The following is a 26983-nucleotide window of genomic DNA, read 5'->3' as shown; positions in this document are numbered from 1 at the left end:
GCAGCACCAGGCATACCTAAAAATGAGTTGCCAACCTGGTGAAGCTACAACACAGGACTACATGCATGCTAAACAGCGGAAGCAACATGCTATAGACAGAGCTAAGCGATTCCACAACCAACGGATCAGATCAAAGCTCTGCAGTCCTGCCACATCCAGTTGTGAATGGTGGTGGACAATTAAACAACTAACGGGAGGAGGAGGCTCTGTAAACATCTCTATCCTCAATGATGGCGGAGTCCAGAACGTGAGTGCAAAAGACAAGACTGCAGTGTTTGCAACCATCTTCGGCCAGAAGTGCCGAGTGGATGATCCATCTCAGCCTCCTCCCGATATCCCCACCATCACAGAAGCCAGTCTTCAGCCAATTCGATTCACTCCACGTGATATCAAGAAACGGCTGAGTGCACTGGATACAGCAAAGGCTATGGGCCCCGACAACATCCCAGCTGTAGTGCTGAAGTCTTGTGCTCCAGAACTAGCTGCGCCTCTAGTCAAACTGTTCCAGTACAGCTACAACACTGGCATCCACCCGACAATGTGGAAAATTGCCCAGGTATGTCCTGTCCACAAAAAGCAGGACAAATCCAATCCAGCCAATTACCGCCCCATCAGTCTAATCTCAATCATCAGCAAAGTGATGGAAGGTGTCGTCGACAGTGCTATCAAGCGGCACTTACTCACCAATAATCTGCTCACCGATGCTCAGTTTGGGTTCTGCCAGGACCACTCGGCTCCAGACCTCATTACAGCCTTGGTCCAAACATGGACAAAAGAGCTGAATTCCAGAGGTGAGGTGAGAGTGACTGCTCTTGACATCAAGGCAGCATTTGACCGAGTGTGGCACCAAGGAGCCCTAGTAAAATTGAAGTCAATGGGAATCAGGGAGAAAACTCTCCAGTGGCTGGAGTCATACCTAGCACAAAGAAAGATGGTACTGGTTGTTGGAGGCCAATCATCTCAGCCCCAGGACATTGCTGCAGGAGTTCCTCAGGGCAGTGTCCACGGCCCAGCCATCTTCAGCTGCTTCATCAATGACCTTCCCTCCATCATAAGGTCAGAAATGGGGATGTTCGCTGATGATTGCACAGTGTTCAGTTCCATTCACAAACCCTCAGATAATGAAGCAGTCCGAGCCCGCATGCAGCAAGACCTGGACAACATCTAGGCTTGGGCTGATAAGTCGCAAGTAACATTCGCACCAGACAAGTGCCAGGCAATGACCATCTCCAACAAGAGAGAGTCTAACCACCTCCCCTTGACATTCAACGGCGTTACCATCACCGAATCCCCCACCATCAACATCCTGGGGGTCACCATTGACCAGAAACTTAACTGGACCAGCCATATAAATACTGTGGCTACAAGAGCAGGTCAGAGGCTGGGTATTCTGCAGCGAGTGACTCACCTCCTGACTCCCAAAAGCCTTTCCACCATCTACAAGGCACAAGTCAGGAGTGTGATGGAATACTCTCCATTGCCTGGATGAGTGCAGCTCCAACAACACTCGAAGCTCAACACCATCCAAGACAAAGCAGCCCGCTTGATTGGCACCCCATCCACCACCCTAAACATTCACTCCCTTCACCACCGGCGCATAGTGGCTGCAGTGTGTACCATCCACAGGATGCACTGCAGCAACTCACCAAGGTTTCTTTGACAGCACCTCCCAAACCCGCGACCTCTACCACCTAGAAGGACAAGGGCAGTAGGTACATGGGAACAGCACCACCTGCACGTTCCCCTCCAAGACACAGGCCATCCCGACTTGGAAATATATCGCCGTTCCTTTGTCATCGCTGGGTCAAAATCCTGGAACTCCCTACCTAACAGCACTGTGGGAGAACCGTCACCACACGGACTGCAGCAGTTCAAGAAGGCGGCTCACCACCACCTTCTCAAGGGCAATTAGGGATGGGCAATAAATGCCGGCCTCGCCAGCGATGCCCACATTCCGTGAACGAATAAAAAAAGATAGATAGATCGATGGTAATAGATCGGTGATAATAGATAGATAGATGATAATAGATAGATAGATGGTAATGGATGGATAATAATAGATAGTTAGATAGGTGGTAATAGATAGATAGATAGATGATAATAGATGGATAAATAGATAATAGATTGATAGATAGATGATAATAGATTGATAGATAGATGATAATAGATAGATATATGATAATAGATAGATAGATGGATAGATGATCATAAATAGATAGATGATGATAGATAGATGGTAATAGTTGGAGGGATAGATGATAATAGATAGAGAGATGGTAATAGATAGAGAGATGGTAATAGATAGAAAGATGGTAATAGATAGAGAGATGGTAATAGATAGAGAGATGGTAATAGATAGAGAGATGGTAATAGATCGATGGATGATAATAGATAGATAGATGAAAATAGGTAGAGGGATAGATGATAATAGATAAAATGGTAATAGATAGATAGGTAGAGGATAATAGATAGATAGATGACAATTGGTAGATATATAGATGATAAATTTAGTTAGATAGATGTTCATAGATAGATAGATAGATAGATGATAAATTATAGATACATGTAATAGATAGTTAGGTGATAATAGATAGATCATAATAGATAGATGATAAAAAGAGATAGATGACTGTAGATAGATGATAATAGATAGATAGATAGACGAGAATTCTAGATGGATAGATGATAATAAATAGATATATGCTATTAGATAGCTGGATAGATGGTAATAGATAGGTGACAATAGATATATAGATGATAATAGATAGTTAGATCGATAATGATAGAAAGATAGATGATGATAGATAGATAAACAATAGATAGATAAATAGATAGAAAGACAGATAGATACATAGATGATAATAGATAGATGATAATAGATAGATGAGAATAGATAGATAGAAAGACAATAGTTAGATAGATGGTAATAGGTAGTAGATACATTGATGATAATAGATAGACAGATAGATGATATTAGATGGATTGATGATTATAAATTGATTGATTGATAGATGATAATAGATAGATAGATAAACAATAGATAGTTAGATAGATAAATAGATGGAAAGACAGATAGATAGATAGATGATAATAGATAGATGATAATAGAAGATGAGAATAGATAGATAGAAAGACAATTGTTAGGTAGATGGTAATAGGTAGAAGATACATAGATGATCGTCGGTAGATAGATTGATGATAACAGATAGATAGATAGATGATAACAGATAGATAGATAGATGATAATAGATAGACAGATTGATGATATTAGATGGATTGATGATAATAAATTGATTGATTGATGATAATAGATAGATAGATGATTATAGATAAATAGATAATAATAAATAGATGGATAGATAGATGATAATAGATAGATAGATAGATGATAATAGATGGATAGATAGATGATAATAGATAGAGAGACAGATGATATTGATAGATGATAAAAGATAAATCGATATATAATTGATATATAGATGGATGATAATTGATGGATAAATAGTTAGATGATTATAGGTAGATAGATGGATAGATGATAATAGATAGATGGATGATTATGGATAGATGGATAGATGATAATAGATAGATGGATGATTATGGATAGATAGATAGATGATAATAGATAGATGGAAAGATAGTCAGACAGAAATTGCTAGTCAGACAAATAGAGAAACATACAGACAGATACACTGGAGAGATAAGCAATGAGGAAATGTAGTAAGCAATGTAACAGAGTTCAGGAGGACAGAGACAGACTGGTGAACTGGGCAGACACAGGGCAGATGAAATTTAACACAGAGAAGTGTGAAGTGATGCATTTTGGGAGGAAGAATGGAGAGAGGCAATATCAACGAAATGGTGCCATTTTAAAGGGGGGTGCAGGAACAGAGAGACCTGGGGGTGTACATACACAAACCTTTGAAGATGGCAGGACAAGTTAATTAAGCTGTTAAGCGATAATATGGGATCATTTATAAATCGAGGCATTGAGTACAAAAGGAAGTCATGCTAAACCTTTACAAATAAAAGGCAATTGGATAACTGCTTGAAAAGGAAAAATTTGCAGGGCTGTGGGGAAAGAGCAGGAGTGTGGGACTAAACGGCTAGCTCGTTCAAAGAGCCAGCACAGGCACGATGGGCCGAATGGCCTCCTTCTATGCTGTATAATTCTCTGAATCTAAGATAGGCAGACAGGTAGGAACATCGGAACAGGAGGAGGCCATTCAGCCCTTCGAGCCTGTTCCGCTATTCAATTAGATCACGGCTGGCCTGTCCTTTAACTCCCATCTCCCCGCCTTGGTTCAGCAACCCTTAATACCCTTACCTAACAAAAATCGCAGTTTTGAAATTTGCAATCGACCCCCAGCCTCAGCAGCTTTTTGGGGGAAGAGAATTCCAGGTAGAAAGATAAATGGATAAATGGGATAGAAGGCTAGGGCAGATAAGACAGACGGACGGACAGATATTTAATAGACTATTAACCAATAATAACTATCCAAAACATATATATTTAAATGCATCTCCCCCCTCCCCCCCCCCCCGACACTCCCTTTAAATCACATTGAGGAATTTAGATGATAATTTTTATTTTGAGAAATTAGGAGGGGGTCAGTGTGCCTTTAAGGAGACTTGGCATGACGTCAGGCTGATGCAGCCTGCCTTTTCCCTGCTGGCGTTGAAACTGACTCGATTCTCTGTCAATTTCACATCAGGTTTGCAAAAAGGGGGGAAGAGAAGTCAATTTCCCATTGCAGGAGCGGATGAAACCCTAAAATCCCCCCCTCCATCCATCCTGGGGAGCAGCCCCCACCCCTGGAATGATCCATCCAAATTCCAGCCTTTGAATTTACCAGCAGCAAAAATTCAAAAGGACTCCCTCCCTCCCTCCCTCCTCCCCTCTCTCCCTCCCTCCCTCCCCCCCCCAAAAAAAAAATCTTGGATGGGGGAAATATTTTTGCAAACTGTTTATTTATTTTTTTGTTGAAATCTAAATTATTGTGAGTGATATTCCACCCTCTTCCCCCTCTTTTTTTTTAAAAAAAAGAAACCCCGCCTGTAGACTGTGAAAGGGGGGAGATGAATTTACCCCCTCGGATGCAGATCTGAAGCTCAGTTTGAAGACTCGGGCTGACCCGCCGTGTGTGAGACTCGGCGCTGCAAGGCACCAGAGAGAGAGAGAGAGGGTCGCGGATCGGACGGGATTCGAGGTGTGTGCTGCATTTTACTGATGGGTTTGGTTCGGGATCCTGCAGGGATGGGGTTGGGGGGGTTGATCTGCGTGTTTTCACTCATTTGAGTGCTGGTTCGGTCCGTTTTTTATGTTCTCTTTCGTTCGCCTTTTTATCTCCGCTTTCTGCCCATCCCTCCCTCTCTATTGCTCCGAGCTCTCTCCCTCTCCCTCTCTCATCCCTCCCGGCCTCTCTATCCCTCTTTTCCATCCGTCTGCCTCCCATCCCTCGCTTCCTCTATCTCCATCCACTTCCCCTCAATCCCTCTCTCTTCCTCACCTTGTCCTCTGTTTCTCATCCACCTTTCTCTCCCTCCCTCCCTCCCTCCCTCTCTTTCATCCCTTTCTCCCCTCCCCTCCCTCTCCATCCTTTGCTACCCCCTCGCTCTCCCCACCATCTCTCTCCTTTCTTCCCACCATCTCTCTCCTTTCTTCCCACCATCTCTCCCCTTTCTTCCCACCATCTCCCCCCACCATCTCCCCCCCCCCTCTTCCCACCATCTCCCCCCCCTCTTCCCACCATCTCCCCCCCTCTTCCCACCATCTCTCCCCCTCTTCCCACCATCTCTCCCCCCTCTTCCCACCATCTCTCCCCCCTCTTCCCACCATCTCTCTCCCCCCTCTTCCCACCATCTCTCTCCCCCCTCTTCCCACCATCTCTCTCCCCCCTCTTCCCACCATCTCTCTCCCCCCTCTTCCCACCATCTCTCTCCCCCCTCTTCCCACCATCTCTCTCCCCCCTCTTCCCACCATCTCTCTCCCCCCTCTTCCCACCATCTCTCTCCCCCCTCTTCCCACCATCTCTCTCCCCCCTCTTCCCACCATCTTCCATCTCTCTCCCCCCTCTTCCCACCATCTCTCTCCCCCCTCTTCCCACCATCTCTCCCTCCCCCCTTCCCACCACCTCTCCCTTCCCACCACCTCTCCCTTCCCACCACCTCACCCTTCCACCACCTCTCCCTTCCCACCACCTCCTCCCCCTCTCCCACCACCCTCTCGCTTCCACCACACCTCTCGCTTCCACCACCTCTCCGCTTCCCACCACCTCTCGCTTCCCACCACCTCTCGCTCCCACACCTCTCGCTTCCCACCATCACTGCTCCCTCCCCTGCTTCCCACCATCTCTCCCTCCCCCGCTCCCACCATCTCTCCTCCCCTCTTCCCACCATCTCTCCCTCCCCCCTCTTCCCACCATCTCTCTCCCCCCTCTTCCCACCATCTCTCTCCCCCCTCTTCCCACCATCTCTCTCCCCCCTCTTCCCACCATCTCTCTCCCCCCTCTTCCCACCATCTCTCTCCCCCCTCTTCCCACCATCTCTCTCCCCCTCTTCCCCACCATCTCTCCCTCCCCTCTTCCCACCACCTCTCCCTTCCCACCACCTCTCCCTTCCACCAACCTCTCCCTTCCCACCACCTCTCCCTTCCCACCACCTCTCCCTTCCCACCACCTCTCCCTTCCACCACCTCTCGCTTCCCACCACCTCTCGCTTCCCACCACCTCTCGCTTCCCACCACCTCTCGCTTCCCACCACCTCTCGCTTCCCACCACCTCTCGCTTCCCACCACCTCTCGCTTCCACCACCTCTCGCTTCCCACCACCTCTCGCTTCCCCACCACCTCTCGCTTCCCACACCTCTCGCCTCCCACCACCTCTCCCTCCCCTCTCACCCCACATCTCTCCCTCCCCCACCATCTCTCCCTCCCACACCATCTCTCCCTCCCCAACCAACTCTCCCTCCCCCCACTCTCCCACCCCACCATCTCTCCCTCCCCACCATCTCTCCCTCCCCACCATCTCTCCCTCCCCACCACTCTCCCTCCCCATTTCTTTCTTTCCCATCCACCATCTCTCCCCTCCCCACCCATCTCTCCTCTCCCCTCCCCATTCTCTCTCTCCCCACCCTCTCTCTCCCATCACCCTCTCTCCTCATCCTTCTTTCACCCTGCTCTCCCCATCCCTCTCACCCTTCTCTCTCACCCTTCTCTCCCTATCTTCTCATTCTATCCCTTTCCCCATTCCTCTTCCTCTATCATGCTCTCTCTCTAACATATCCCTTTCTCTCTATCCTTATCCCTCTCTCTTTCCTCTTTCTCTTTCTCTTCCTTCCCTCTCTCCCATCTCCCTCTTTTGCCATTCACAATCCCTCACTATCATTCTTTCTCCCCAATCCTACTCCTTCCTATCCCCTTCTCTCCTCTCTCCCCACTCTCCCCATTGTTCACTCTATCACCTTTCTCTTCCCTAATCCCCCTGTTTCCTGATCTCTCTTCTCCCTAACCCCGTCTCCCTATCCCTTGCCCCCATCATCCCCCCTCTTCCCCCTTCATTCTCCCTCCTTCCCCTTCACCGCACTATACTATTCCCCTCCTCTCCCCTTCCTCTCCTCATCTGCCCCCTCCTCTCCTCATCTGCCCCTCCTCTCTCATCTGCCCCTCCTCTCCTCATCTGCCCCTCCTCTCCTCATCTGCCCCCCCTCTCCTCAACATGCCCCCCCTCTCCTCATCTGCCCCCCATCTCCCACCTCCCCCACCCCCTCCCCCTCCCCCTCCCCCCTCCCCCTCCCCCCATCCCCCATCCTCCCCACTCTCTCCCTCCACTCCCCAACTCTCCTCCCTCCCCCTCCTCCCCATCTCTCTCCCTCCCCCTCCTCCCCATCACCTCCTCCCTCTCCCCACCTCCCCTCCCTCCCCATCTCTCTCCCTCCCCCTCCTCCCCATCTCACTCCCTCCCCTCCTCCCCATCTCTCTCCCTCCCCTCCTCCCCATCTCTCTCCTCCCCCTCCTCCCATCTCTCCTCCCTCCCCCTCCCTCCCCATCTCTCTCCCTCCCCCTCCTCCCATCTCTCTCCCTCCCCTCCTCCCCATCTCTCTCCTCCCCCTCCTCCCCATCTCTCTCCCCCTCCCCCCCCCCTCCTCCCCATCTCTCTCCCTCCCCCTCCTCCCCATCTCTCTCCCTCCCCCTCCTCCCATCTCTCTCCCTCCCCCTCCTCCCCATCTCTCTCCCTCCCCCTCCTCCCCATCTCTCTCCCTCCCCCTCCTCCCCATCTCTCTCCCTCCCCATCTCTCTCCCTCCTCCCCATCTCTCTCCCTCCTCCCCATCTCTCTCCCTCCTCCCCATCTCTCTCCCTCCCCCCCATCTCTCTCCCTCCCCCCATCTCTCTCCCTCCCCCCCATCTCTCTCCCTCCCCCCCATCTCTCTCCCTCCCCCCCATCTCTCTCCCTCCCCCCCCATCTCTCTCCCTCCCCCCCATCTCTCTCCCTCCCCCCCATCTCTCTCCCTCCCCCCCATCTCTCTCCCTGCCCTTCCTTCTCTCTTTTTCCCCATACCCTCTCCCTCATTCTTTCTCTCAATTCTTGTCTCCATTCCTCCCCTCGTGTTCTCTCTGTCTCTTCTGTTGTTTCTCTCCGTCTTCGCCCTTGCTATTTTTCTGTTCTTCACTCTCTCTCTCTCTCTTTCTCTCTCTCTCTCTCTTTTTCTTTCTCTCTCTCTTTTTCTCCCTCTTTTTCTCCCTCTTTTTCTCCCTCTTTTTCTCCCTCTTTTTCTCCCTCTTTTTCTCCCTCTTTTTCTCCCTCTTTTTCTCCCTCTTCCTCTTTCTCTCTTTCTCTTTCTCTTTCTCTTTCTCTTTCCTCTTTCTCTTTCTCTCTCTCTTTCTCTTTCTCACATCTCTCTCGGTTGCTCTTCCTCCTCTCGCACGCTCTCACTTTCTCTTTCTCGGTCTTTGTATTTCTTTCTCTCTATCTCTTTCCGTTTTTCTCTCCGTCAATTGCTCCGTCTCCCTTCCTTCAGGCTCTCCCATTTCACATTTCCCGTTCCTAATGCTTCCCACCTTCTCTAATTGAATTTGCTCCTGTTCATGCCTCTGTATTTTAAAAGAGCCCATTTCAAAATTGAAGGCAGAAAAATATAAGACGTAAAAATAATTCTCTTTTTAAAAAAAAAAATATATTAACCCTTTCTCATAACAATAGCCATTCTTAACAATAAACCAGTAAGGTTCTTTTTTAAATATTAAATGCGTCATTTGCTAAGATTGGATACAAGGGAATTGGACTAATACTTAAAGGGGGAAGAATTTACAAGGCTACAGAGAAACAGCAGGAGTGGGTGGGGGCAGTGGGACTAATTGGATAGCTCTTTTCAAAGAGCTGGCACAGGCACGGAGGGCTGAATGGCCTCTTTCTGCACCATATCATTCGAAGACTGATCTCCCCCCCCCCTCGCTACAAACTGCGTTAGATGGTGAGGCAGATAATGCAGGTCTCTCCGCACTGTTCTCCCATCCTCTGTAAGCTTGCTGTTCCACTCTCCCCCCACCCCCCCATCTCTTCCTTCAATCATCCCGTTTTATCCCAGTCCCCTCGTTCCCTCTCTCCGTCTATAATATATATATCTGTCTCTCTTGGTTTAGAAAGTAATTTGTTCTCTGCCGGTCACGCAAGCAAACCTTTTGAACTCCAGCGAGACCCCGTCCATTTATTTTTGATCTACGTTTAACCCACTCCGTCTGATCGGTGGAAGCTTGAGATTTTCTCGTGATTTAAACCCCCAAAAATTCGTCAGCTGAAATTCCTACCTTGGATTTATCGATGTACATAAAGTTAAGGAGGGCGGGGAGAGCAGTGTCGCTGGACATAAGATGCCCTCGCATGTACTTAAGGCTAGTTTAGGTCCAAACTGCCCCTTATTAGGAATGTTAATGACAGGAGGAGGCCATTCAGCCCCTCGAGTTTGCTCCGCCATTCTATTCGGTCATGGCTGATCTGTGCCTCAACGCTGTAGCTCCGTTTCCCTTGATACCCCGCAGATAGGACGGAACTTTATGTGGGTCGGATGAAAAGGCTTTTTTCAGGAGCCCTTACGTTCATAGAAATGGGCCATGGAAAAGTCAGGAATACGCACAGTCTCAGGGAAGCAATTTGGATTTCATCGGTCGGAGGAGGTGTTGGGGAAAGTTGCACTGTTTTTAATGAAAAATATTCATTTATTGACGAGTTTTGTAAAAAGTGTCAGCTCTGGCACTCTTGCCTTTGAGTCCTAATCCAGGCGGACACCCCACCAGGGCAGCGCCGAGGGAGTGCTGCACTGTCGGAGGTGCCGTCTTTCGGACGAGACGTTAAACCGAGGGCCCCCGTCTGCCCCCTCTCAGGCGGATGCAAAAGATCCCACGGCCACTATTGGAAGAAGAGCAGTTGGAGTTCTCCCTGGTGTCCTGGGCCCAATATTTATCCCTCGATCAATTTAAAAAAAAACCCCCAGATTATCTGGTTATTTATCTCAGGTTGCGGTTTGTGGGATCATGCTGTGCGCAAATTGGCTGCCCGCGTTTCCTACATTCCAACAATTCAAAAGTGCTTCATTGACTGTAAAGCACCTTGGGACGTCCTGAGGTGCGAGCAGGCGATATGTAAATGCAATTTCCTGCCTTCTAATGCGGGCGTTGCTGGAAGCGGAGAGGCTTTTAATGCAGGATTGCTGAGCAAACTGTTAAATTATGCGTTTTTAAATCTATATAAAGGATAAAACGGAAATGGGAGATCGACCGATCTTTTTATTGCCTCTCTCGGCCGACCCGCCCCTTAATTAACTGCTCACCATCAAGGCTTTCGGTCGGTTCAGGAGGCTCTGTGATGGAATGGGCTCTGTCGGAACGCGAGGTTAAAGGTCGTTGCCATGTGTCAGTCCCTCATTGCAGATATCTCCATTTTGGTATCAGATGAAGGAGAGCTGGGGGGCGGGGGGGCTAGTTTTTACAATATCGTCATGGAAACGGTGCAGGCTCCAGGTTGTTTTCTTTATCTTCGTGTGGTTTGATTTAGCAAAATGGTGCCTCCTCTTGCCCCCATCAAACCCCCTCCCGGGACAGGAAGGGGCAAGACAGCAGACTGCTAAATAAGCAAGTGGGAGACGGTTGGAGAGCCAGCACTGCCTGTCGATACTCTGGTGTACACGTTCAATTAAAAGGGGTTCGTCACTACGATGCGGGGAGCAATTGGGGCTGCATCTGTCAAGCAGTCAGGTGAGAGGCACCGGCCCTTTTAATTAATCTTTCCCCAGATTTCAGATAAAAATAGACTTTACGCATTTCAGTGCGTTAAATAAAGGACATTTTTGCAGGCTATCAGTTGGGAGGAGAGATTCTTAAAGGGGGCTGCGCCAGAAAATAAATTGGAGTAGAGTTGTCTCGGTCGGTCAATGCATGGATGTGGGCCCCACCGATCAGGAAACGCCCAGGTTCGACTCCTGGCCTCCAGTGACTTGACCTCAGCCAGGATGGCCGGCTTCGGCAGGGGGGGGGTGCGATGGATTTTTTTGTGGGGGGGTTTGGATAAGGAGGAAACGAGCCAGGGTTTCTGCTCCTGATGCAGTGACCACTGCTGGAAAGTGCGTGCAGAGGTTGAGTGCGGACTGGCCGGAATCTGGCGGTGAAGTCTAGAAAACTGAAGAGCAAGCCCCCGGTCGCCATCTGTGCCTCCCCTGATCTTCGGGGGGGGGGGGTCCAGGCTCCGATCCTGGCCTGAAGACCCCCCAACCCCCATCCCCCTGCCCCAAGCAGGACCCACTTCGACCAGCGATTGAGGATGAAGTCCAGACGTATCTCCACCTGGTGTCTCACGGGGCCTGGGCTGAGGGCTGGGACGCGGGGGGGGCACTTTCGATTTTAGACGGTCCCCACTCCCTCTCGGTGGCCTCCCAGCGGTGGATGGAGGCTCCGTCCCAGCCCAGAATCTCTGACATAACATCGGGACCCATCGTATCCTGGCCCTGGTAGAGATAGTGGCTGCCTCCAACAGACAGCGACAGCGGTATACTGGACTAGTAACCCAGAAGGCCTGAATTAAGTAACCCAGAGAACACAAGTTCAAACCTCACCTTGGCAGTTTGAGAATTTGATTTCAGTTTTCAAAAAAAAAGCTGGTCTCAGTAAAAGTGACCATTAAGCTGTCAGATTGTCGTATAAACCCAACTAATGTCCCTTTAGGGAAGGAAACCTGCCATCCTTACCCAGTCTGGGGCCTAAATGTGACTCCAGTCCCACACCAATGTGGTTGACTCTTAACCGCCCTCTGAAGAGGCCTAGCAAGCCACTCGCTTGTATCCAAGGCAACTAGGGATGGGCAATAAATGCCGGCCTTGACAGCGATGCCCACATCCTGAGAATCAATAAATAATAAAAAAAAAACTCCTGTCAAAATTATGACGGATTTTTGAGGCCCTAACCTTCGAATGTTTAAGTTTAGTTTAAGTGCTAGCCTGAGCTCAGCATTTCCTACTCTCTCCTCTGGGTCAGAAGGTCATGGGTTCAAATCTCACTCCCGAGACTTGAGCACGCAATCTAGGCCGGCGCTCCCAGTGCCCGTACTGAGGGAGCTCTGCACTGTCAGAGGGAGGCGTCTTTCGGATGTGATGTTAAACCGAGGCCCCTCTCAGGTGGACGTTAAAAGATCCCACGGCCATTATTGGAAGACGAGCCAGTGGAGTTCTCCCCGGTGTCCTGGGCCAATATCTGTCCCTTGATCAACATCACTAAAAAAAACAGATTATCTGGTCATTGTTGTTTGTGGGATCTTGCTGTGCACAAAATGGCTGCCACATTTGCTACTTTACAAGTGACAACACTTCAAAAAAATAGTTAATTGGCTGTAAAGAGCTTCGGGACGTCCTGAGGTTGTGGAAAGTGTTGTATAAATACAAATTCTTGCTTTCTAATGTTTTACTGAGGGAAGATGTCGTCGAGCAGGACTTTATATAACTGCAAACATGATCTTCAACTGGCCCTTCCATCACCCTCTCTAACTTCTCTCCTGCTTCATGCCCAGTGCTACCCTGAAAGATGCCTTAAGATGTGTCCTTAAGTATAAGGTAATTAATAAATATAAGTTGCAATGTTGGACATATTCTACGTTTTTACATAAGATCACACAGAATTTACAGCACAGAAACAGGCCATTCGGCCCAACTGGTCTGTGCTGGTGTTTCTGCTCCACACGAGCCTCCTCCCTCCCTACTTCATCTCACCCTATCAGCATATCCTTCTATTCCTTTCTCCCTCATGTGTTTATCGAGCTTCCCCTTAAATGCATCTCTGCTATTCGCCTCAACTACTCCTTGTGGGAGCGAGTTCCACATTCTCACCACTCTCTGGGTAAAGAAGTTTCTCCTGAATTCCCGATTGGATTTATTAGTCACTATCTTATATTTATGACCCCTGGTTCTGGTCTCCCCCACAAGTGGAAATATTTTCTCTACGTCTACCCTATCGAACCCTCTTCGTAATCTTAAAGACCTCGATCAGGTCACCCCTCAGTCTTTAATCTCTAGAGACTAGAGCCCCAGCCTGTTCAATCTTTCCTGATAGTTATCACCTCTCAGTTCTGGTATCATCTTTGCAGTAAAAGTTTGGAGAATGCATTGTCCTTTCAAAAAAATTAATCTCCACTCTAGTCTCTCAGAGTAAAAAATCTCCCGTGGCATTGCTCGAGGTAGACTGGATGATGTGCCGTTTCAGAAGGACACGAGTGTTATTCCATGTGACGCACCACATGGTAGAATTTCAGCGGGAGCCCTGATCACCTGCCACTACCTCATGTGCCGTAAACTGTTTCTCCGGGGTGTCCAGGGGGTTCATATGGCGGACGTTTGGGAGAAATTCTCCTCCCCTGTGTATTATTCCGCTGCTAAGCTGGATCTGTGTCCCTTTAAGGCCACAATGTCTAATTGCTGTTAAGTAAACCCAAGGCGAGGTGATTTGGAGTTTAATTGCTCTATGGTGAAGGATGCTGGAAGACGGGGAGCATCTTGCAGATTTCAGGCTGCAGATCAAACCCAGGATGAAATTCCTGGCCTTTTTTTTCCCCGAAAAGGTCTGATTGCTAAGGTCGATCAGAGGTTATTGACATTCTGGCCCAGAGTTGCCAACCGGCAATGACTGGGTTCATGCTCGAATCAAAATAATGGCAATCAGATAATCAAGACTTCTTTCTGTGCCAATAAAGTATTTTTGGTTGCTAGGCAACTTTATCTACACACTGTAAATGTCTAGCTCGATTATTTTAATACCTTTTTTTGATGTGTGATGCCCTAAATGTACCCATTTTATATCTTTGCTCTAGCAGGTTTCCCGTGGCATTGCTCATGTCAAATCAGATGATACACTTTTTTTTTAAAGGACTGAAGTGTTTTAAACACGCAACAACAACTTGCATTTATATAGCGCCTTTAACCTCGTGAAAACGTCCCGAGGCGCTTCACAGGGGCGATTATCGAACGACATTTCACACCGGGCCGCGTAAGGAGATCTTAGGACAGGCGATCCAAAAGCTTAGTCAGGGAGGTAGGTTTTAAGGAGCATCTTAAAGGAGGAGAGGTTTAGGGCGGGAATTCCAGAGCGTCGGGCCTGCGTTCTCACCGCTCTGAGTAAAGAGAGTCTTGCCCCCCATGGTCGAATAGCTACCGACGTTCAACTGTCCGGGCTGAAGAATGGCGAGGTATGGAGGGCAGCTGGTCCCCCTCCCGGCACCCCCCCCCCCTGCGCGGAGCTGCGCCAGCCGGCCGGCCCCCGTGCGGAGCTCCGCCATCTGTTCCTTGCCGGAGTTGTTCTATTTGTTGTTGGCGAAAGGCACTCTGTCCCTGAAGGAGTATCTTATTTCCCCATCTCTGGTCCATATTTGCTTGTTGGTGAGGGTGAGATGACAATCGAAATTACAGTCAAGTTAGATGAGTTTAAATAATTAAAAAGGACCCACTCATCGATTGGGAGTAATTCCACAGGAGCCACATTAGTGGAACCCCCAGTCCCTTCCCCACAATATTTGCAACCCGCTCTCTTTGTTCTCCTCCCCCCACCCCGCTGTCGAAGGTGCTGACTCATGTTGCCGCTCAGCCCTACAGGTGCCTCCCTCAGGTTCTCCCTTCTTCGCGTGCGGGCCCAGGCGGTGGGTCTCAGCGGGCTGTTCAACTGTGGAGGCCATCACCGCTGACTCTGCCCTCCCTGATGTCCGCATTACAGCAGAAGCCACTAGAGAGTGATCGGGAGCGGAAGATCTGGGTTATTTCCCCCCCTCCTCCCCCCTTTCTCTCCCCCCACCCTGACCCCCTCACCCCTTCTAGTTCAGGGACAGTGAAGCCAATTGTATCATCTCAACTGTTGTGTTTTTTTTAATTCATTCTGGGGATGAGGGCGTCGCTGGCGAGGCCGGCATTTATTGCCCATCCCTAATTGCCCTCGAGAAGGTGGTGGTGAGCCGCCTTCTTGAACCGCTGCAGTCCGTGTGGTGACGGTTCTCCCACAGTGCTGTTAGGAAGGGAGTTCCAGGATTTTGACCCAGCGATAATGAAGGAACAGCGATATATTTCCAAGTCGGGATGGTGTGTGACTTGGAGGGGAACGTGCAGGTGGTGTTGTTCCCATGTACCTGCTGCTCTTGTCCTTCTAGGTGGTAGAGGTCGCGGGTTTGGGAGGTGCTGTCGAAGAAGCCTTGGCGAGTTGCTGCAGTGCATCCTGTGGATGGTACACACTGCAGCCACTGTGCGCCGGTGGTGAAGGGAGTGAATGTTTAGGGTGGTGGATGGGGTGCCAATCAAGCGGGCTGCTTTGCCCTGGATGGTGTCAAGCTTTTTGAGTGTTGTTGGAGCTGCACTCATCCAGGCAAGTGGAGAGTATTCCATCACACTCCTGACTTGTGCTTTGTAGATGGTGGAAAGGCTTTAGTGTCCTGGCTGAGATCAATTAACCCAGATCAGGAATCGATCCTTGGAGTTAATGTGTCCGGTGTGGTATCATGGGCCACTACGGGAGACCATGGCGCTATGTTAACAGCCTGGGTTGTATAACTGCACCATGCACCTGTCTGGTTTGATACAAGAGAGTGACATGGTGTTCCAATAAAGGGATAAGGGACTTCAGTTATGTGGAGAGACTGGAGAAGCTGGGATTGTTCTCCTGAGAACAGAGAAAGTTAAGGGGAGATTTGATGGAGGTGTTCAAAATCATGAGGGGTTTTGATGGAGTAAATAAGGAGAAACTGTTTCCAGTGACAGGAGGGTCGGTAACCAGAGAACACAGATTTAAGGTCATTGGCCAAAGAACCAGAGGGGAGATGAGGCGAATTTATTTTACGCAGCGAGTTGTTCTGATCTGGAATTCACTGCCTGAAAGGGCGGTGGAAGCAGTAACTTTCAAAAGGGGACTAGGATAAATACTTGAAGGGGAAAAATTGACACAGGGCTGTGGGGGGAGTGGGACTAATTGGACAGCTCTTTCAAAGAGCCGGCACGGGCACGATGGGCCGAATGGCCTCCTTCCGTGCTGTATCATTCTGTGATTCTCTGACTCCGTGCAGATTAAACACCAGCAGGAACCCTGTGTATACTTGGGAGCTCCGCTAACTTGCACCTTAAGGTCTCTTAGACAAGTGGGCTGTATCCCTCCAGGGAGAGAGTGTATACTCCATATCAGGCGGACAGACCCTTGCCTGGGTGGGGCTCTCAGTTGCTCGATGGCGGGATCCCATTTCTGTTTGATGTCCCGCCAACCAAAATGTGTTTTTGTCCTTTCTTTCATTGCCTCTGTTTCACTTGTGCTCTGTTTTACTCTTCCTTACATGCTTTCTCTCATGCTGTCTCTCTTATGCTCTCCTCTCTTTCATTCTCTCGTTCCCCTATGCTTTTTATCTACCTGCACTCTTTCGCTCTCTGTTTCGTGCACTCCCTCTCTGTCATCGTCTCTTTTTTGCTCTTCTCTCTTGCACACTCTTTCTCCCTCGCTTTTTTGCTCTCCTTTCTTGCACACTCTCTCCTCACACTCTGTTTTGCTCTCTTACTTGCTCTCCCCTCTTTTGCATGCTGCTCTCTCTTTTGCTTTCCTCTCTTCCCCCTTTCCATTCGCGCTCTGTTTCATTCACTCCCTCTTGCCTGCTCTTTTGTTCACCCCTCATTCTCTCTCTCTCTGCTCTTTCCTGCTTTCTTTCTCTGTGTGTTTTCTTCCCTCTCTCGCTCACTCTCTCTCTCTGTCCAGTATTTGATTGTGTCTCACTCCTCTCCCACTCCGCTACCTCCACTTTTGATTAGCTCCTTAGACTCTCCATCTACACTAAATCGCAACTTGTGTCACACAAGTTGTGCACCACACAATTGCATGTGTTTAGATAGAAAGAAAGACTTGCATTTATATAGCGCCTTTCACAGCCCTAGTGAGTCCCAAAGTGCTGTTGAAGTGTAGCCACTGTTGTAATGTAGGGAAATACAGCAACCAATTTACGCACAGCAAGCTCCCACCAACTGCAATGTGATAATGACCAGATCATTTGGTGATGTTGGTTGAGGGATAAATATTGGCCCAAGACACCGGGGAGAACGCCCCCTGCTCTTCTTCAAAATAGTGGCCGTGGGATCTTTTCTGTTCACGTGAGAGGGGCAGACGGTTAATGTCTGAACTGAAAGGCAGCATCTCCCTCAGCGCTAAAATTGGGGTTGTCAGCCTGGATGTTGTGAGATTTGAACCCATGACCTTCTGACTCAGAGGCCAGAGTGCTACCCACTGAGCCACAGCTGATATGTAGAGCTCGCCTGTTCTTGCACTAGCCTTTCTGACCAATTTCAGCCTCACTCAGTCTCCGTCCCCTTTACTCTCTCTGCGACGCCTGAGATCTCAGCGCTCCCAAGGCCGCGTTGGAGAGAGGCACCGAGGGTCATTGCAAACACCGTCCCATCCCGTTCAGCTCAGTGCTCCCGGCCTTCGATTAAATGCTCCTGCTGCCCAAAAGTAAAGGGCATCAAATCGTCCCGATCATGCAATCCTTCTAAAATAATTCACTGGCACCGTCACGGTCAATCTCATGCGTTTATTTTTTTAATATATTAGTTGCTAACCTTTATGTACACAGCCTGATTGAGAAATCGCACGGTCGGGGAACGTAACCAGAGCCTGGGCTGAACGAGTCTTCAGAACCTCCGCACCAGTCAGTGATTTGGAATTGGTTGCTTAAACTAGGCCTTCGTCCCCTTGAATATGGAAAATGGGAGCAAGAGTAGGCCATTCGGCCCTTCGGGAAAGAGGTGTTTGGTGATGAGGCTAAAGTAATCAGGGCCTCAAATTCCAGCAGCGGTGGGATTGAGGGAGTGACCTGAGCGAGGTGTTTAAAACGTTAAAAGGATTTGATAGAGTTGATACTACTTCCACTGGTGAGGGCGGGGAATCAAGAACGAAGGGGACGTCATCTTAAAATTCGAGCTAGGCCGTTCAGGAGGGAGCACTTCCTCACACAAAGGGGAGTGGAAATCTGGGACTCTCTTTCCCCCCCCAAGAAGCTGTCGATCAATTGGAGCTTTCAAGCCTGAGATCGATAGATTTTTGTTGGGTGAGGGTATCGAGGGATATGGAGCAAAGGCGGGTAAGTGGAGTTGAGGTACAGATCTGCCATGATCTGATTGAATGGCGGAGCAGGCTCGAGGGGCTGAATGGCCTCCTCCTGTTCCTATAGCAACAAATTACCCCCCCTCCACCCAATCATTTTGCTCTTGGGATGTTGGTAACTCTGACCACCCCTAGTCGCCCTGAGGGGATTAAGAGTCCGGTACATAGTGTGGGACTGGAGTCACATGTAGGCCAGACCAGGTAGTGATGGCTGGTCCCCTTTCCCTAAAGATCATTAACTTTTTTTTGCAAAAACTTTCACAATAATTTTTTGGTGCTATCTCAAATTATCAGATTGATTGAACTCAATTTCTTAACTTGTCATGGGAGGGGATTTGAACTCACAGGTTGCTAATCCAGTGCTATGACCTCTAGGCTACCATACCCAGTGTGGGATCGAGCCATACAGAGCAGTTCTGTCCCCAGCCTGTGTGGAATTGGCTGATTTTTTTTGTGTTAGCGGCAGTTCTTGTTGTGGGGGGGGTGTGGAGGGAGGAGTGGGGTGAGGAGGGAGGGGATGGAGGGTGAGGAGGGAGGGGATGGAGGTGGAGGGAGGGATGTGGAGGAGGAGGGAGGAGGAGTAGGAGGGACGTGGGGGAGGAGGCGGGGGTGTGGAGGAGAGGGTGAGGGTGAGGGGCTGGAGGGAGGAAGGGGTGGAGGTGGGGTGGAGGGAGGAGGAGGGGGTGGAGGGAGGGTTGGTGTGGTGGAAGGGGAGGAGGAGGAGGAGGAGGAGGAAGAAGAAGAGGGGAGGGGGTGGAGGGGGAGGAGGAGGAGGAGGAGGAGGAAGTGGAGGGAGGAAGGGGTGGAGGGAGGAGGAGGGGTGGGGATGTGGAGGCAGGAGGGGAGGAGGGTGGAGGGAGGGAGGGGGAAGGAGGTGGGAAGGAGGGGAGTGGGGAGAGGAGGAGGTGGAATAGAGGGAGGGAGGGTGGGAAACAGATAGTCAATCAGCCTGAGCTGCCACTCTTGAACGCTCCAGTGATTCCTTCTGGAAAACACATGGATGTCTGGTGGGCACAGGATGGGCTTGGCTCTGGTACTGCCCATGGTTGAACAACCTGCCAACGCTCGCTGCTCGAGCCTTGCTCATGAAACCACCTGGGGCCAGGTGCCAGAGGGAAGGCGGTAACCATGGAAACCTGCCCGAGCAAGAAAATGCCTTCAATCAGTGTCCTGGGCCAACATCCCTCCCTCAACCAACGCCACACAAAAATGTATTAACTTGTCATTCATCTCATCTTGTGGTGATCTACGAGTATCTGAGGTGTTGTTGAGTCTTATACCCCCATCTCATGGAACGGTGAGACAGAACTTTAGTTGGGGGAGATTGGACCGTGAAAATGCTTGGGTCTTGCACTGATTTCCATCAGGCAGGCAGCGGGTTCTCGATGCCCGCCTCTCGCCCAGTGGAATCGGGCACATGAAAGCTGACCCCACCGTGGAAGGGATGGGCGATGACCGTTCCCTCGTCTCGCGGTCTGAGCCTCGCAGTTGGTGGCACGCAGCCCATGGTACTAGGCACAGGTTGGCAGCTGGGTTCACGATGCCAACATGGCGACTTTATTTTTTGATTCAAACCCCAGAGGAAACTGCTGCTACTTGTTCCACTGATGCCATCCATCGCCCCAGAATACCAGCCATTTTGTAATTAATTCTCGGGATGTGGGCGTCGCTGGCAAGGCTGGCGTTTATTGCCCATCCCTAGTTGCCCCTTGAGAAGGTGGCGATACGCATAAGAGGGGGGGTTACGGGTCAACCATTTGGGTGTGGGGCTGGCGTCCAATGGGACCAGGAAAGCTTCCTTCCCTAAAAAGGACATTAGTGAACCAGTTGGGTCTTTACGACAATCTGACATCTTTGTGGTCATTTTTACTGATGATAACTTTTTATTTGAAGGTTTTTTAAAAACTGAATTCAGACGGTGATGGGATTTGAACTTATGATCTGCTAGAGCATTAGTTTAGGACTACAAGGTTTATAAATCCATGTAATATAACCACTACACTACCATACCTTCATGGAGAGCTAAGTGGCAGATGGAACTGAGTTGGTTGTAAAATCAACAATGGGATGGACAAGACAAAAAGTTCCGGGAGCCGAAAGAGGCAACAAGGTTGACGTAATCCTCGCAGAGCCAGCCTAGGTTCAGAGGTCACTGGGGTGTCTCAGCAACAGGCGCTGTGGCCGTTGCTGATGTCTCCAGGCGCCCCTCGCTCCCTGGACATTTCCTGACACCGCCTCGGCGAGTCGAATGGCTGGTGTCCCCCCCACCGAGCCCCCCCTCCATCTGCTCGTTGCAAATTTAGGGTGGCATTTCTCATCAAAGTAAATGCGCTGAGCCAATCAAAAGGTAAAGAAAGAAATGGGACGAGCAGTGAGTTTGGCACCAAATTGTAATGAGCATTGAGAGAGAGAGAGAAGAGCAGGCAGGACGGAAGGAGGGAGAGATGAAGAGGAGGAGATAGAAAGGGGGAGAGGCAGGGAGCTCGAGGGAGAGGGGTGAGGTTGTGAGATGGAGGGGAAAGTAGACAACACATGTCTGCCTCTTAGAGATGGAAATCTGAAATAAAACCAGAAAGCTCTGAAGATAGAAACAGGCCCCATAGCATCTGAAGGAGAGAAATCAGGTCACTGTTTTGGATGTCAACCCTTCACCAGAATATCCACCTGGTGCACTCTTGTAGGCTTCGTGCTGTGTCTTTCACTTAAATATTCAATTATAGGACATACATTCACTCCTGTTGATTAGATTGCCAATGGGCCAAATCCCTTCCCATTCATTCCCATTATATAGAATCCCAATGGATCAAACCCGTTCCCATTCACTTCCACTGTACAGAATCCCAATTGGCCAAATCCCTCCCCATTCACTCCCACTGTACAGAATCCCAATGGACCAAACTCCTTCCCATTCACTCCCACTGTACAAAATCCCAATGTGTCCAAATCCCTTCCCATTCATTCCCATTATATAGAATCCCAATGGATCAAACCCCTTCCCATTCACTCCCACTGTCCAGAATCCCAATGGACCAAATTCCTTCCCATTCACTCCCATTGTATAGAATCCCAATGGACCAAACCCCTTCCCATTCACTCCCACTGTATAGAATCCCAATGGACCAAACCCCTTCCCATTCACTCCCATTGCAGAGAATCCCAATGGACCAAACCCCTTCCCATTCACTCCAACTGTGCAGAAACCCAATGGACCAAAACCCTTCATATTTGCTCCTCGTACACAGAATTCCTTTGCCAAACCTCATTTGAAAACACCAACCCCTTAATCCAAGCCCAATTATTCTTTGTCTAATCCTTGATGACACACTAAATGGAAGCCAGTGTCAGCTATCACCTGGAGCGAGTGACATGTTTTGGAAAATTAATCACCCCTGTGAAAATCTGTTTATTGCTCCTTGTTTCTGTTGTTCAGCCTCAGTCATTGAGTGATTTAAATGGTCCGTGGGACACAGATTTGCAAACTGGCTGTGTTTGTCTTGAGCTTTATTGAATCTCTGACCCAAGCAGATTGTTAGCTGGTAAAAGTAGCCCACATTTAACAGAATCAGAGCGTGAGGAAAAATTAGTCAAAGGAAGGATTTAGTTGGTTTTCAGGCATTGATTGGTTTTGCGGAATTAACATTTAACTGTTTGCTGTTGGGCTGGGAGTGATATTTGTGCTGGTTAAAGTGAGGGGTGTTCGTACTGTACAGTTGTCACGTTTGTTAATTGGATCAGCGACAGCATGACAAGAAGAAGCATTTATGTAGCGTCTTTAACTGTAGGAAAGCAGCACAGGAGCGTAGGAGACATTGGTGAGGTAGGTTTTGGCAGGGGGGGGTTCTTAAAGGAGGAGAGAGAGATGGAAAGGTTTAGGGAGGGTATTCTAGAGCCTAGGGCCTAGTTGGCTAAAGGCACGGTCGCCATTGGTGGGGCGAAGGGAATTGGGAAAGCACAAGAGACCAGAGTTGGAGGAGCGTAGCGTTCATGCAAGGTCGTGGGCTGGAGGAGGTTACAGAGATCGGGAGGGGCGAGGGATTTGAACAGGAGAACGAGAATTTTAAAATCGAGGCATTGGTGGGCCGAGAGCCAATGTAGGCCAGCGAGCGCAGGGTGGGATTGGTACGAGTTCGGATACGGGGCAGCAGGGGTTTGGATGAGCTCAAGTTTACAGAGGGGGAAGGAAGGAGGCCAACCAGGAGAGCATTGGAATAGTTGAGTCTGGAGATAACAGAAGTGTGGAGGAGAGTTTTAGCAGCAGACAGGCTGAGGCAGGGGCGGAGACAGGCCGTATTACAGAGGTGTAAGCAGGCAGTCTTTGTGATTGAGGGAATGTGGGATCAGAAGCTCAGCTCAGGGTCAGGTTGGACGTCAAAGTTCAGCCTGAGACAGTGGCCAGGGAGGGGAGTGGAATCAATGGCTAGGGAATGGACTTGTGCCAGGGGTCGAAGATAATGGCTTGGATACAGAGTAAAGCTCCCTCTACACTGTCCCATCAAACACTCCCAGGGCAGGTACAGCACGGGTTAGATACAGAGTAAAGCTCCCTCTACACTGTCCCATCAAACACTCCCAGGGCAGGTACAGGGTTAGATACAGAGTAAAGCTCCCTCTACACTGTCCCCATCAAACACTCCCAGGGCAGGTACAGGGTTAGATACAGAGTAAAGCTCCCTCTACACTGTCCCATCAAACACTCCCAGGGCAGGTACAGCACGGGTTAGATGCAGAGTAAAGCTCCCTCTACACTGTCCCATCAAACACTCCCAGGGCAGGTACAGTACAGGTTAGATACAGAGTAAAGCTCCCTCTACACTGTCCCGTCAAACATTCCCAGGGCAGGTACAGCACAGGTTAGATACAGAGTAAAGCTCCCTCTACACTGTCCCATCAAACATTCCCAGGACAGGTACAGCACGGGTTAGATACAGAGTAAAGCTCCCTCTACACCGTCCCCATCAAACACTCCCAGGACAGGTACAGCACGGGTTAGATACAGAGTAAAGCTCCCTCTACACTGTCCCATCAAACATTCCCAGGGCAGGTACAGCACGGGTTAGATACAGAGTAAAGCTCCCTCTACACTGTCCCATCAAACACTCCCAGGGCAGGTACAGCACGGGTTAGATACAGAGTAAAGCTCCCTCTACACCGTCCCCATCAAACACTCCCAGGGCAGGTACAGCACGGGTTAGATACAGAGTAAAGCTCCCTCTACACTGTTCCAATTTTATATTTTGATATGCACACTCGCACTCTCTCCCGCACTCTCTCCCGCACTCTCTCCGCACCGATGTGACATTCCCAGAGTTTGCATCATCCATCCTCATGGCCTGTTGGAGTGAGACTGCCAGTCTAATTGTTGGCCGTTTGGTGTTGAGTTAAGACTGGATGTGTGGCCCCCCCTCACAAGCAGGATGAAGGGTGAATGAGGAAGGCGCCTGAGATTGGCTCATGCCGTGCCACAGTGAGTCAGCCCTGGGTCGGCGCCTTCAGGAGACGGTGGGGCGGGGCAGGGCGGGGGTGGGGTAGGTGAGAAGTGAGGCTGAGATTCACTGCGTACCTTTCCCCTCGGGGGTTTTATCCAGTCAGTATCTTGCGTTCAAGCCTCTTCCATTATTCAAATGATATCTGCGGGGAAGCTGTCCCTGTCACCGTTCGCCCTCCCTCCTTCCCCCTTGCAGAGACCCCTTTACAGTTGGCATCGGAACTCTTCAGTGAACGCTGGGACCTTCGAAGTCGCTCCGAAAACCGGCAGATTCCGGTGGTGCCCAAGGGAACCGTGGAATCGCACAGCACAGAAGGAGGCCATTCGGCCCATCGTGCCTGTGCCGGCTCTTCGGACGAGCTATGTTGGTCCCACTCCTCCCCTGCTCTTTCCCCGTAGCCCTGCAAAATGATCCCCTTCAATTATTGAATCTGCTTCCACTGCCCTTTCAAGCAGCAAATTCCAGATCAGAACAACTCGCTGTCAAAAAATTCTCCTCATCTCCCCCTCCGTTTTTTTTGCCGATTGCCTTCAATCTGTGTCCTCTGGTTCCCGACCCTCCTGCCAGTGGAAACACTTTCTCCTTATTGACTCTATCAAAACCCCTCACGATTTCGAACACCTCTATCAAATCTCCCCTTAACCTTCTCTGCTCCAAGGAGAACAATCCCAGCTTCTCCGGTCTCTCCACAGAAATCCCTCATCCCTGGTACCATTCTGGTAAATCTCCTCTGCACCACCTCTCTAAGGCCTTGACATCCTTCCTAAAGTGCGGTGCCCAGAATTGGACACCAGTTGAGGCCTAACCAGTGATTTATAAAGGTTTAGCATAACTTCCTCTATATTATAAAGCCGAGGATGCCGCATGCTTTTTTAACGGCCTTATCCTGCCACTCACTGCTAGGCCCTCTGAGTAAAACAATGCCTCTTCGAGCTCCCGGTGTTGTCCGATGGTAGGGGAGCCTTGAAAGCTCCCCGTCTGCGTCTGTGTCTGTACAATACTTCGCTGTCTGCTGCTTATTTTGGTTTAGTGCGAAGGGACTTGGTGTACGGAATTATAGACAGACGTACGGGACAGGGGAGAATGTAACACTCTCATGGAGAGGCGTCTCCGATTGAATGTGGCCCTGAGGCCCAAGCCGAACCGTTTGTCCCGAGAGATTGGTTGCCCAGTTTTATGGCCTACGTGTAGACGAGCCGTCCTTTCCCCCTGTAGATACTGGCGCTCTGCTCTTAGCATAGCTGACTTGTGAGGAACTCCCCTGCCCCCTTCCCCCCACTCCCGAGATCAGGGGAAGGTCCTTATACGGATCCATAAGGTCAGGAATGTGTAGGGTGAACAGGATAGTTACAGGTTCAGGAATCTTAAAGGGACCAGCGGGAGAGAGCGGGGGAGGGAGGGAGCGGGGGAGGGAGGGAGCGGGGGAGGGAGGGAGCGGGGGAGGGAGGGAGCGGGGGAGGGAGGGAGCGGGGGAGGGAGGGAGCGGGGGAGGGAGGGAGCGGGGGAGGGAGGGAGCGGGGGAGGGAGGGAGCGGGGGAGGGAGGGAGCGGGGGAGGGAGGGAGCGGGGGAGGGAGGGAGCGGGGGAGGGAGGGAGCGGGGGAGGGAGGGAGCGGGGGAGGGAGGGAGCGGGGGAGGGAGGGAGCGGGGGAGGGAGGGAGCGGGGGAGGGAGGGAGCGGGGGAGGGAGGGAGCGGGGGAGGGAGGGAGCGGGGGAGGGAGGGAGCGGGGGAGGGAGGGAGCGGGGGAGGGAGGGAGCGGGGGAGGGAGGGACGGAGGGAGGGAGGGACGGGAGGGAGGGAGGGACGGAGGGAGAGCGGGAGAGGGAGGGACGGACGGAGGGAGAGCGGGAGAGGGAGGGACGGACGGAGGGAGAGCGGGAGAGGGAGGGACGGACGGAGGGAGAGCGGGGAGGGAGGGGAGGGGGGGAAGGAGGGAGAGCGGGAGTGGAGAGGGAGGGAGTGGGGGAGTGAGGCAGAACGAGTGTGGAATTATTGATGGGTAGAATTGCAGATAGAGATGCGGACAGTGATCGGGTATAAATAGGGTTTTTAGCCTTACTATAGCTGCTAGTTAAAGATAAAGACACTCAGTTTGAAGTGGTCCTTACTGAGATTCGGTGGCACTGACTAAACTGGCCTCACTTTGGGCACTGACTGAGGTAGATCTCCCTTTGAATAAGAGCTTGCATAGAAAAAGCTTGCATTTATATAGCGCCTTCCACAACATCCCAAAGTGCGTTACATCCAATGAAGTTGTTTTGAAGTGTAGCCACCGTTGTATGTAGGAAACGCGGCAGCCAATTTGCGCACAGCAAGATCCCACAAACAGCAGTGAGATAACGACCAGATTATCTGTTTTTTTTAGTGATGTTGGTCGAGGGATAAATATTGGCCCCAGGACACCGGGGAGAACTCCCCCTGCTCTTCTTCCAATAGTGGCCGTGGGATCTTTTACATCCACCTGAGAGGGGCAGACGGTTTGACGTCTCATCCGAAAGACGGCGCCTCCTCCAGTGCAGCTCTCCCTCAGTACTGACACTGGGAGTGTCGGCCTGGATTATGGGTGCAAGCCTCTGGGGTGGGGTTATGAACCATGACCTTTTGACTCCGAGAGGACAGTGCGACCCACAGAGCCACAGCTGACACCCTTAATAAGTGACACTGACCGAGTTAGGCCCCACCATGAATAAGAGTTGCTGCCTGAGGCAGGCTTTAATTTAGTAAGTGGCGCTGACCGGTAGGCCTCACTATGGAACGTGCAAAACCAGTTCGGCAAAACAACTTGTTCATAGTGACAGAAGCAACTGGAAGATGCCTCGCCTGACATGGCGGTGTTTCCTTAACCTTCCAGAATCTA

The 26983-nt window shown here is 50.3% G+C and overlaps 1 protein-coding gene across 3 annotated transcripts in view; it reads left to right on the top strand.

Moving 5' to 3' along the window:
- The first annotated feature begins 4704 nt into the window (after positions 1-4704).
- The window catches only part of LOC137302382 (neuroligin-1-like), a 409532-nt gene continuing 387253 nt past the window's right edge, over positions 4705-26983 (top strand). For all 3 annotated transcript variants that reach the window (XM_067972009.1, XM_067972007.1, XM_067972008.1), the window contains exon 1: positions 4705-5210. The gene's annotated coding sequence lies outside the window, so the exon portion shown is untranslated. The remainder of the gene's footprint in view (positions 5211-26983) is intronic.

Source organism: Heptranchias perlo, chromosome 35 (genome assembly GCF_035084215.1).
Source record: "Heptranchias perlo isolate sHepPer1 chromosome 35, sHepPer1.hap1, whole genome shotgun sequence".
Classification (NCBI taxonomy): domain Eukaryota; kingdom Metazoa; phylum Chordata; class Chondrichthyes; order Hexanchiformes; family Hexanchidae; genus Heptranchias; species Heptranchias perlo.
The sequence above is the reverse complement of the archived record's forward strand: the minus strand, read 5'-3'. Positions and strand labels throughout refer to the sequence as shown.